We start from the raw sequence: 12,784 nt of genomic DNA, 5'->3' as shown, positions 1-12,784 counted from the left end.
TTAGTCATCTTATGATTGCTTCCTGAATCCAATGTCTTTGCAAGCTTATGAAGATCAAGGTATGTGTAGCCTTTCTGAAGACAAGTCAAAAACTGTCATCTTAAATTGCTCTTCTTTAATGACGAACTAATTGAGGAGTTTTCTGTTTTAACCTGAAAGTTCTCTTTGAGGTTGAGACTTGCTTTCAACCCTGCATTGTTCCCATAGCCACAACTACCTGTGTGAGGAAGGCAGGTGTGTAGTACCTGCCCAAGCAGCTCAGAAATTCAGGAACAGGATTGAGGATGACAAAATCCTTGGAGCTAAATACATGTTTTGGCTGTCCAGGGCCCTTGCAAGGTACAGTGGCAGCTGGTTCTCACTTTTTGCATTGATGTGGTGGTGGCTAGGATGTGCTTCTGGGAGGTGGCTCTGAGTGAGTGAGTCCTGTGGCTGCACGAGTGTCTTTGTCACTGCCTGCCCTTCTGAGGGTGGGACAAATTCTGCTCATACTTGTGAAACAACGCTGCTGTGTGCAAACCAGTGAAAAACTAATGGGGCAGGAAGCAGAGCAAGGACAAGGGTGTATGTCTGCAGCCTAGGAGCTAAAGCAGACAAAGGATTTTTTGATAGTCTGGTTTAATTATGGTTCAGTGCCAGAACAAGCACAGAATTACATGTATCATTTCAGTAGTAAAGACAGGAACACATGGCTTCTCTTCCCAGCCGTTGAGCCTGTCACCAGTTAACCTGTACTTCAACAACAGTGAAATACATCTTGGCAGTTGTCTGTGAGATAGCAGGAGGAGCTGGAATGGCCAAAGGAGATGTCAAAGCTCCTCCTCTTCTAGTGTGCAAAGTGACAAGATTGTAGGCTATTAGAAAGATCATCTGCCTTGGATATGTGGGGTCTGTTTTGAGAAAGAAGCAGCAAAAGAAGGGTTTGCTTTGTCATGGAGAGTGGGTTTTGTCTCTCTTCCAGCAAGCATAAATAGGGATTTGGCCAGTTGTCAGTGACACCGCTTAAACCTCTCAAACGCAAATATAGTTGCTTGTATAACTAATATGCTTGTAAATCAGTCCCTGGTTTTGCTGTCTGGGATCTTAATTAGCCTTAGAAATTTTCTTCAGGGCTTTTATTACCAAAAAAATGTAGACAACTAAAGTGCCCTTACCCGCTTGGTGCCAGAAATTCAGTGCTTTCGGGTTTGTACTTGTTCCACTTATTGCTCAAGTGCATATAACTCAGCCAAATGCTGGTCCTGAGTAAAGTATAATTTGAAGGAGGCCAAAATGAAAATAATTTACAAATCAAGGTAATATATACGCTGAAATGTACGAAGAAAATATAGAAGATATTTCATAAAATACTTTGAGTTTATTTTTTGAATCATAACTTTAGAGGAGGTGAAGAAGTAAGAAGCAAGCTCAGAGAATGCCCTTTCTGTACCTTTGCTGTATTTTTCAAATACTTTTCTTACTTTGTGTTAGAGATGAGAGAGTGGAAACAGTACTTCTTTGATGCTTCTTGCTGTTGTAATTGAAATTTATTTTTAAAAATGGTACTTGAAAGAGATCTATATTGCCTATCCATAGGGTTTACATTTCTTTAGCAAGAGCTATACAGCAATAAAATTTTCTACAGGTATATGTATGGATCTACAAAATGTTGCTTTAAACATTTGGCTGTAAAGGCTTCATCTGTCTCCATCATATCACCTGCACCTATTTTTGTGAAGTAGCTTCTGGTGTTTCTTTGCATCAGGTATATGAAACGCTTTCCTAAATGAATAGTGACGCTGCGTTCAGTGCTGTGTAAGCACAAGGAGGTAATCTAAGCGCCCAAGAGCCAAACCATCATTTCTTAGGCACCCGGGGCAGCCCTTGGCTTCACTGGAAGCTTTGTTTGCAGGAATAATGCCCAATTGTGCTGTTTGGCGAGGGAAGTGTGCGTGTTTTTTGGCATGAAATCATGAAATATATATACTGGCATAAAAAAAAAATATATATAAAACTACACTATTTACAGATAAATGTAAACCAGGGTTTAAAGGCACCATGTGAAACACTGGGGGGCAAGAGCAACATAATGAACAGTGGGGAGATAGGAAAACATACAATGAGGGTTTTCCTCCCCCCACCCCCTTTTATTTTTCTTTTCCCTTTCCTGCTGGCAATCTCGGGGACCACGCTTATTCCACTGTCCTTTATCCGGGCTTCTTTTCAGCTACAAACCCATGAATTTATGTCATCAGACAGTATTAAACTTTTCTAAAGTTAAAAATTACCAAAATAGATTACTTAATAGGACCCAAATGCCTATCAGTCGTGATCTGGCAAAGAGCTGCACATCTTGAACCTGTTGGAAGTTTCCATGATGAACCCATCTCTGTTTTGTTTGTCTTTTAACAGCAATGTTAGTGCACTCAAGTAGAAAAGCAGGCCTTAGTTGTCTCTTTTTTTTCTTTTTTTTTTTCTTTCTTTTTTTTTTTTTTTCCGGCTGTAGCGACTTCTTGTTCCCTTCTCATCTCTTCCACCTTTCTGGCAGCAGATGGAGCCAGAAGCTCAGCTTTACACCCAGCAGTAAGCTCTGAGCTTAGAGTTTTTGGAGTTTGACTCCTGGGGGCTTGCTTTTGGTCTTTACTAATACCAAAACGTGACACAAACTTCAGTCTTCTCTCTGGGCGCTATCTCAGTGCGTAACTTGGGCTGTGTGCTCTTAGGGCTAGTCTTGTGTGAAGGGGGTGGTAGAAAGAATTCCTGTATCTCTAACATGGCAAATACCCAGTAATTCATAACTGTCAGCAGCTGAGTGATGGGGATGTAGGGGCAGCTGAGAAGGAAAAAATAAGAGGCTTTCCTACTCACAGCACTGAAGTAGAGCAAATCAGGAGGTGGAGGTCTGAGCCAAAATTTTAAACATTTCTTTAAACCTGGGAACTGTTTTCCCTGGGCCTCCCTGTGGTGCTTCAATCCAGATGAGAAGCTTAACCAGTTGGAGTTGCTGTATTTGTGCAGTAAAAAGAGGTGTTTTGCCGAACGTTCATTCAGCCCTCAGCAGGCAAAGCAGACAAGAAAAAAATGGTACTGGCACTATTAGGCAATTAAAAACCCCTAGCAGAAAGCTCACAAAATTACTGTGCTGATTGTCTTTTGGAAGGGGTCTTGGCATCTGCAGCAAATGCTTGAGAATGTTAACCTTGTGCATTGCTTCATCTGTGCAATCTGGGGGAGCTGGAGGGAGTTATCTGAGCCCCACGCGGTCAGGTTGCTCTGGCGGTCAAGGAGGAGCTGCTGACTTGGGCCATGGGTTAAAATGCTCCTTTGTTTTTTTTTTTTCTTTCCAATGCAAGTTACTGTGCTTTTATTTTCATCCCGGAGGCAGTGCCTTTTCACCCTGCAGCCCAGTGTGCTGAATGCTAAGGTGATACAGATAAGGGGTGACCATAAACAAGGGTCTTTGGTTGTTGTTTCCCTTGGTGCTCTTTGTCCCTCTGCTCAGGCTTGTTTGGAGAAATCTGAGCGGAAGACGGAGCTGTCCGGAAAATCCCCAGGCTGTTATCGGCACTAGTCTAAATAAATAAGGGAAGAAAGCAACTCGTTCTCATTCCTGTATAAAATCCTATTAATCTGCTATGATTTAGGCTGCGTAGAAAGCCCCTCAAGAGTATTGACCCTTTGCATGACTTGTAAACCAAACAAAGGCCTGGACCTTGGATGAACTCCCAGCCCGTCCTTGGAGTCTGACACATGGGAGACCTAATCCTCAAGCTAATACAGTCATTGGGAATAGCTGTGAAATGAGAAAGGGGAAAAGCTGGCCCAATTATACCCCTCAGCTTGAAATAACAGAAATAACCGTACGTAAGAGGGGGTAACTTACCTTCTAAACGCTCAGTTCCCCCTCTGCCACAGTTATTTCCAGCAGACACAGGCTGCCCTGCGGTGGATGAGTTGTGCCAGAGGCTAGTTTTATGCAAGAAATAAAACCGTGGTTCGGACCGACTGGCAGTGGCGTATCGTTCTCTCTGGCTCTCCTCGTTTGCTGGCAATACAGCCGACGCCTGGCCAAAATGGTTCAGGCCTCACAAGGATGCTGTGGGAGCTTCCTCAAAATTCAGGAATTGTCTTGAGATTGTTGGGTGAGGAGATGCACAGGGACGCTTCCCTTACCACTGCTACCGACTGCACCTATAGGTCCGTGTGTTGTGACAAGAGCGTCTGATTTCCAGTATTCCTCTATAACAGTTTTTCATCTTTTACCCTTAAGAACATCCACACATCATTAAATATGAATTACTTGCTATGGTGGAAGCATTTTTGAACAACATGCGAGTAACACAGCTTCTCCAAAAAGGACCTTCATTCATTTCCACCCTGACGGAGGCAGGATGGCTGGGGAAATAAAACGTGTGAAGGCTTTGGCTACTATCCTGCGCTGCAGCAAGCCACACCTTCTGCCACCAGCTGCACGGCAGCTCCTACCTTCTCTGGTGCTAAATGCTCATCTTTTTGAATAACAAGGGTAGGGCGAGACCCACAGGCACCCGCCTGCTCTGTCATAGCAGGTGGGAGCAGGAGCAGCTGTACTGATGCAGGAAGAACCCCCCGCTTTTACATACTGTATTGCAGTAGTTTAACACACCAGCCTCGGCTGGGACTAAACATCTAGCAGAAAATTATTAGCTGTATTGCATCACGGGTGCATAACCGCGTGTGGGTGGGTGAAGCCCCCTTTATTGGAAGTTACGTTGTTCACGGGGGCGGGAGGCCACGGCAGGAGTACCCAGCTCTGTTCCCTTTTTCTCTTCAGAAAAACTTCCAAAGACTCTGAACTTTGGCTGGTTGCTCTGGCCGAAGGAGCGGGACAGTGTTAACCGTTCTGTGGTCAGTTCCTCTTGGGGTGTCCGTAGCTGTTAATGCTTCATTAGCTACTCTGGTGAGGAAGGGGGTGATGGATCATCCCAGCTCACCGCGGGGGAGCTGGTGCCTGAGGAGCCATGGTGACCTGTGGGCAGTCACCCAGCTCTGTGCAGGATAGGTCCCACAGCCCTGCTGCTGAGCACAGCACCTTCTTCTATGGGACAAGGATAATGATAGAATCAGAGAACGGGTTGGGTTGGAGGGGACCTCAAAGCCCACCCAGTCCCACCCCGTGCCCCGGGCAGGGCCCCCTCCCCCCAGCCCAGGCTGCCCCCAGCCCCATCCAGCCTGGCCTTGAGCACTGCCAGGGATGGGGCACCCACAGCTGCTCTGGGCAGCCTGGGCCAGCGCCTCGCCGCCCTCACGGGGAACAATTTCTGCCTCACAGCTCATCTACATCTCCCCTCTCCCAGCTTAAGGCCATTCCCCCTTGGCCTGTCACCACGTGCCCACGTACAAAGCCCCTCTCCAGCTTCTTGCCGGCCCCTGTAGGTGCTGGGAGCTGCTCTAAGGTCTCCCCGGAGCCTTCTCCTCCCCAGGCTGAGCAGCCCCAGCTCTCCCAGCCCGGCGCCATAGCAGAGGGGCTCCAGCCCCCTGACCACCTCCGTGGCCTCTAGCCTCTCTCCAACGTACGTGCTTCCTTTCTGCTACTACATTTGACTGACCACAAGCTCTTGGGACATCAGCGAGTGACTGCTACTCTGAAGGTGCCCTATGATTGGCATGACAGGACCGTGATTTCTCCCCTGGCATCTAAGCAACACCATCATTTGAGTAGTCCCAATGTAAATGATGCCGATACACGTGCAACATCGCAAACTTGCATTGTACAAGGCAGAATATCATAGAAAAGAAAAAAAAGGACAGGGAAAACAATGCTGTTGTATGAGAAGCATTGCGCTGCTCTGTGTCCCTGCACCAGGCTGGCTGTCCCTGGGGGAGGCTGTGTGTGTGCATGGACCAGAGCCACGTCATCAGGACATTCTGTATTGTCTAGACTGCAATAAATGTCAGGCAGTTGGAGCACAAACACAGAGCCGTGGCCTTGCTGATACATTCCTTGATCTCTCCCTCTCTCATCTGCAGGAATAATTCCTTCACATCAAGGTTAAAGGCAGTGTGAGCAAAGGACTGCTATTTGCATGCAGTACGGGCTGTGAGCAAAAGAGCTCGGGTTTGAGCTCCCAGCTCTGAAGTTAACCTTCAAGAGCACGAAAATGAAAACAAGATTAAAGCCAAATCGGGCGGGCGTTCCTGTGCAGCCACTGCATTTGTAGCCGACGATACCTGCATCATTAAAGACATTAGGTGGGTGCAGAGTGGCCTTTCCAAGCGGAGCTGCTTCTTGCTAGCGAAGGAGCTAATGAAGGACATGATTTTCAAAGGCCCCGCTCTTTGTGGCACTGTGAAGATGAACTGGGACCCTGTAATGGGGCGTTTGCAGCTCCAATACCGCTACTTACGTCCAGAGGTGCGAGCCACAGGGATGCACGGCTGGTCATGAGGCAGCCTGGATGAATTTCATCCCTGGGAGGGAGGGCCCCTCGTGCACCCGTGGGTGCTTTCAGCTTTGTGGGTGTTTTTATTTTGTGGGCGAGGATTCCAGTCATCAGATGTTTCCAGGAGAGTCTCGAGGTGTTCCTGATGCCACTTGAAAGGGATGCTCACTGCAGCCTGGAGCCCTCACGGCGAGGGGCAAGCACTGTGGTGGGGGGCTGGGGAGCGCAGGGTGTGCAGAGGTGGGTGGCCACGGCTTTCTCCAAGCTGAAAGTCAACAGTTTGTAGCAGTTTGAGCGGGAACATTTTGGTTTAATCTAGTTCTCTGCCCATGCTATTCTTCTGCAGGCTAGTGGGTGGTCACATGCTAAACCAATAACAAGTAAATTAAAACCAAAAAGAAGGGCTGACAACCATGGTGGTGCCTGGGTCCTGCTTCCCCGTGTGGCACAACATCCCTTGTCTCATTATGGCTGGGCCAGCTGTGCCCTTGCAATCCTGCTGACGTTTCTTTGTGGCTAGAGCAACTGAGATCTCAATCCAGAAATGAACGTAAGATTGCTGAGCAGAGAGGGGGTAAGGTCTGGGGTGAAAACCAGCACTTTCAGAGAAGTACTGGTGCCAGCCTTGCCTTGTGAGAGAATTCTGAGGGTCTCCCTTGGCAGAGCTAAAATTTTGGATCTTTGGAGAACGTGCATTTGCATTTAAGGGAAGCTTGGAACGCGATCAATATCTAAAGAACAAAAAAGTAATGAGGATTTGAAAATGTGAAATAGCTGGGTGGGAGGAAGCGCAGCTAGCAGAGGTTGCACAAGAGTGATGAAGAAGCTTTGCAAGAACAGAAACAAAGCGCTGGCAGTGGCAGCAGGTCACAGAGCTCCTTTCAGCCGTGCTTTCCAGGCTAGTGCTCTCCCCAAATCTGGGAAGCCTCAAAAAATGCTCCTCCTCTGCCCAAGGGAGTCTGGGCCACCATCTCCCACTTCATGCCTTTCATGCCTCCATTCCTTGGTCTTATCACCCAGGCCTTGGAGTACAATTTATTCTCCTCTTAAAGATTTAGCACATGCCCCCTCACTCTTCTCAAGGCTAAATGATCCACATGTTGAACTGTTTCTGCCTGTGTTGTGTCTTCCAGTCCGCTCAGCGCTTCTGTGCTCTCTGTGGTGCTCTCTGTGGTGCTCTCTCCCCTTGCTGTGCTCCCAAAACTGGCTGCAGCCTTCAAATGAAGATTTTCCAGGGCTTACACAGAGCAGCAGCACACCTTCAAGAATGCTATTCTCATTATTTAGACGTCTGAGCTGGATATTTTCTTTCTTTTTTCTAACATTCTTTTACAACAGCATGACTCGCACCTTGCTGGTAACCTACGATAACCACCCGTGGCTGGTTATCTTTTGTCAATGCAATCGATTATTCCTGCCCAAGTGTCACACTTGTCACTTGCCCCTGCTGTCACGCCTTTCTCCAGTTTGTCAAATCTTGCTGAATTTTATCCCTGACAGTCTTCTACCTGCTGCCTGTCCTGGCTGTGCCAAGCTTAGCCTGCTCTGGGGGGCCAGGACAGCACCGCCCCACACCAGCGCCAGGGCAGACCCTCGCTCCATGCCGATGCCATTTCTCCAGGGAGCCGCTGGGAGCTGCCAACAGATTTATTTGCACCTGACTCTACCGCAGGTTCGTGCAGCCCACATTTTCGGAGCTTAGTTTTGAGAGCAGCAGCGAGAGCTTTCCCAATGCGAGGAAACACGATGACTGCTGCTTTTCCCTCGTTCACCAGTGCGGCCAGTCTGCTGGGGAAAGGACCAAAGTGGATTTGCATGATGCTTTCCTGATGCATCCATCATGCCTGCTAATCACTCGTGTGAGTGGGTGAGTGTTTTCGGAGTATCCCGTGCAGGGCTGAGGGGTGAGATGTCACGGTGGATTCGAATAGGCAATATTAAAATCATAGCAAAGCAGCCAGAAACTGGACAATTAAGTTCAGTCCATCTTGTGGATAGGAAGCTTTGAAATTCAAGTGGGAGAGCAGTCACTGAGAAAGAATGAAATCTATGAATAGAATGTGATCCCTGCTCATCACCAAGCTTCAAGCAGACGACGAACATTAAGAACACCCACACCAATGGGGTGGTGGTGGGGAACCACTGGCCCTTGGGCTTGCATGCCCCAGTCTCCATCTTACAGTTATTCCTGCGAGACAGTAATTGAAACAGCTGGTGGCGAAGGTGTGTCTCAGAAAATTAAAGCACGTTTTACTATTAAGCAGCAGCAGCAGCAGCAGAGGGTTTGCAGGTGGATGGGGCTGCTAGATCCCTGCTAGGTCCCTGCAGCTGCTGGGGCTCTTTAGCCTGCGCAGGTTGCATTAAGATATGGGTTGTTTTTTTCTGGCTGAGCTTCCCGCTGCTTCTGCAGCACCTCCTCCTCCTCCTCAGGTCCCAGATCTCTGTGTTGTCAGCAAGCTTGATTAGGGACAAGCTTTCCACTTCCTTCCTGCTCTTCGATAAAAGTTGAAAGCGGCACAAGACTGAGTCAAAGCCGATTGAAAGGGACCTGCTGATCACAGGTTTCTACAACAAAAGTGTTTGCTCAGTTAGCTGACCGTTCCCAAACCTGATTTCCATGCTGTATCGCACACGGCACCGCCTCGCTCCTCCCGGTGCACGCACCTGCTGTCATCCTGCACGATGCCCTGTTCCCCCTCCATTCCTCTTTGCATCCCCTGGCAGAGGGTGAGCGGGGAAGGGGAGCAGCACTGCCCATGGGCCACCCAGCGCTCCTGGGGTAACACAGTAAAGGCGCGTTTATCGAGGCTTCGGATAAAGGCTCAAAAGAGAATGCAATATTCAAAAGCAACAGAAAATGTAGCCTAGGCTAGATTTGCATAGAAGACAATTTCTTACACGTTTGTTGAAGCTGCGTACATGATGTCTTAGTTTTTTTGTATGGTACTTAACCCTCTGTTGGCCATCCTAGCTCACTGAATGAGTCTCTTGTCCTCACACACCAGAGATCTAGTGTCCCCCATCCCAAATGCTGGTGACGTTGGTAGATCATACCCAGCAGCTGACTATAGCTGCTGTTTGCAGTGCTTCCCTGCCCGGCCACCTCTCCCCACTTCACACCTTCTTAGCAGGGAGATACCTTAGGATCGGCTGCTTTGTCTCTGCTCACACTACAAGCGTTTAATAACTGGTTGGGGTTTGTAGCCCTGTTCCCGGAAAACTGTTGCTGCCTGTGTGACTGCTCCCGCATCCCAAAGCCTCCTCTAGACAGACATCACTCAAGGATTTTTTGGATGTGTTGTTAGAAAGATGCCTAATGCATGAAATCAGTGTTGTCCTGAATAGTTTAAGGTCAACCCCAGCCCCTGAACGCAGCGTGTTCCAGCTGCTGCAAGCCCCGAGCCAAGAGGTCTCCACCACCACCCCCAGCAGAACACAAGTTTTCTCATTAGCTGCTACTTTAATCAACACGTGCTGCTGCCACTTGGCCCCTCTTCCTGGGAGGATTTCTGGCTCGTGGGAGGATGGCATGGTCACATTCATGAATCAAACTTGTCCTGATCCATCTTTGATCATCCACATGCTTTCATGTAGGGGACGCCTGGCCCCAAACCCAGGATATCCCAGCAGGGTCAGCTCTCCAGCACCCACTGAATTAAGCAAAGGCTGTCCCACAAACACCGGTGTGACACCCTGAGAAGTGGAAGCCAGGTGTGAGAAGTGAAACACAGGCTACCCCAGGGCTGATCATGCTTTTCCATTTCCTTCACAGCTTTGCAATTTGCAGTTTTCATGGTCAGATGAGGCGCAGGCTTGTCCTTGTATTCATGAAACAAACAGAAAACGTGCCAAGCAATTCCCGAGATGCTAAAATGTGGCACGTGCTTTTGGGAAAAAAAAAAAAGAAGCTGATAGGAAGTAGAAGCAGTGCACACAGGTGGTGGCTACCAAAGGATGCATGTTTACCGTGCTGGTAAGTGATCTTGCTAATTCTATCAGACAATTTTCTTCAGGCAAGCTGAATCTGGAGACTTTTCAGACAAAAGGAAAACTTCTGAAGAGCTCCCATACTCTTGGAGGTCAACTCTAGCCTTAACTTTTGAGTACTTTGGCTTTTATCACGGCTTTAATGTGATTTTATGGCAGGGGAGTATACATGTGGAGCATGCCATCGTCGTCTTCCCTGTAGTCCCAGAGGACCCAGCAATGGCTGCATTCCCTCATCGGGCAGCTGGGACGTGCTGGGAGAGCTGCACCCGCCTCCCTGGATGGCACCCATGCCCTGGCCAAAGTTTTTGTTTCAAGTAAGAAAAGAGGTTTAATCACATGAAGAGGTAATAAAGTCATACACAACTGACATGTAAGAAATACGGCTGGAAACCCACAAAAAGCTTCTTTTTCCCATTCCCCACCCAACTGTGAAAGCGCCCTTTCGTGTAGAGCTAGGAAGATCCAAATCTTGTGTTTCTTCTGGTGCCCATGCCACGGGGATAAGCTTCCTTTCTTTGCTATATAATCTCGTTTTTTCCTCAGAGCCTGAGTTCCTGACCTGTTTTACTGGTGCTGACCTATTTACTGGTTTGCTGGAGGACGGCGCTGCCCGTGCAGAGTAGCTGATTTACGTGCCACCTTGCAATCACGCCTTCACAGCCCTGGCAGCGCACACCCAGGTTCCGATGTGGCTAGGATTTTTCTAGCACAAACTTATAAAAATGTGTTTTGAGTACGTCTGACACAGTTCCATGGCTGGAAAAAAAGAAATACTGAGGGCTAACAAGCGGTTGGCAGGAATTGTTTTAGAGTCTGCATTCCTTAGAGAGCCCATCATCAACACAGATGACGTAAGGGGCATGATTAAATAGTTAAGTCATATGTAAAAGCAACGGAAGCATGATCTTTCATGTTATGTCTGATGACATCATTCCCCCCAATGAGATTCAGTGCGATTCCCAATATTTTGCTTTAGGAAATACAGAACATAAATTAATGTGATGTACATTTTGCTGTGTAGCAAACAGCAACAGCCATTCCTGTAAGGAGATTTGAAAATCTCCTGTTACCTTCTATTTTATTCTTTCTCCAGGACAACCAGCCTTTCCCAGGATGTTTTTCTTTTCCCACTGCTCTTCCTGTGCCTTATTCATGATACGCTTTAAGCCTCACTTAAATGAAAATTTCATTCATTATAACTTCGTCACCTTTAATATCTGAAAGGTCTGTCTAATTATACCCATAAATACCTCAGGAGAGGAATTATAATCAAACATCATTCAGGTAGTGTCCACATATATTGAAAGCTGCTCTCTGAAACAATGACTCATCTCATTCTACCTGCCAGAACACATGCCTTGCATTGTTAATACCTGAAGTATTCTTTTACTTCGAAAAGCTTGGCTTATAAAACTTCATCAGATAACATTCATATTTAACAACTGTGTTTAGATCACATAAATCAGCACAGACTGCTGCCTCAATTTGGGAACAAGTGGTCTGAAGGGCTTCCAGCTCTTCTTCTTTATCTTACTCACTGGTTCCATTTCTGCATCATAATAAAAGCCATCCTGGCTGATGGCCCACTCCATCAGCCGTTTTCACAGATCCCATTTGCTATTTTATCTGCAGGGCATCTCAGACATCCTTGAGGACTTCTGGGGCGTTTGATATGTGTTTCCCACTTCTTGGTGGTTTCCAGGGGATTGCTTTTAAAGCTAAATTGATGGCAGCTTTTGGTCTGGACACAGCAGGGACAGCGCAGTTTCGCCTGGGACATCCCAAAATACCAAGTGGAGGTGCCTGATGTCACATTTCCTACCTTCAGCAATGCTGGGTTTTCTCAGCAGGTGAGGGGAACACCTCTCTGTATGTTTTCCATCCCACCTGGCACACTTTCCTTCCAAATTCAGGGAAGGCACAAAGTGAAGTAATATTCCAGGCTCGTTCCATGGCTTTGGAACTTAATCTGTTTGATGCCGCCTGATGACATTTCGTTAAGCAATAAACCGCTGGACCCGGTTTGCTGAGGCGAACAGGGGAAATAAGCAGCAGTTCGTCAGACTGACTCAGCCTGCTGCCTGATGCTCTCCCCAGCCCAAAAGTTCTGTTCTTCTAGATCAAACTTATTCCAAAGATGGTTAAAATTATTGGCCCTATGGAAGGCTTACCCTAGCACAAGGCTAAAGGTTTTGAAATGAACCCTTTTCTTAAGCGTAGGAAAAAATATGGCCTTTAATGTAGACTGATAGAAACCAACAGACCTTTTTTTCTGAGCTAGGGGTGTGTGTAAATCTCGGCGTCGGGGCAGGACAGCAAGGAGGGGTTTATGGTTTCTTGGAGCTGTATAGAAAGGTCTGTTTTTTGCCCAGATTTGTCTGGCCCCAGCTGGT

This window comes from Falco naumanni, chromosome 9 (genome assembly GCF_017639655.2).
Source record: "Falco naumanni isolate bFalNau1 chromosome 9, bFalNau1.pat, whole genome shotgun sequence".
NCBI lineage: Eukaryota > Metazoa > Chordata > Aves > Falconiformes > Falconidae > Falco > Falco naumanni.
This window is presented reverse-complemented; position numbering follows the sequence as displayed.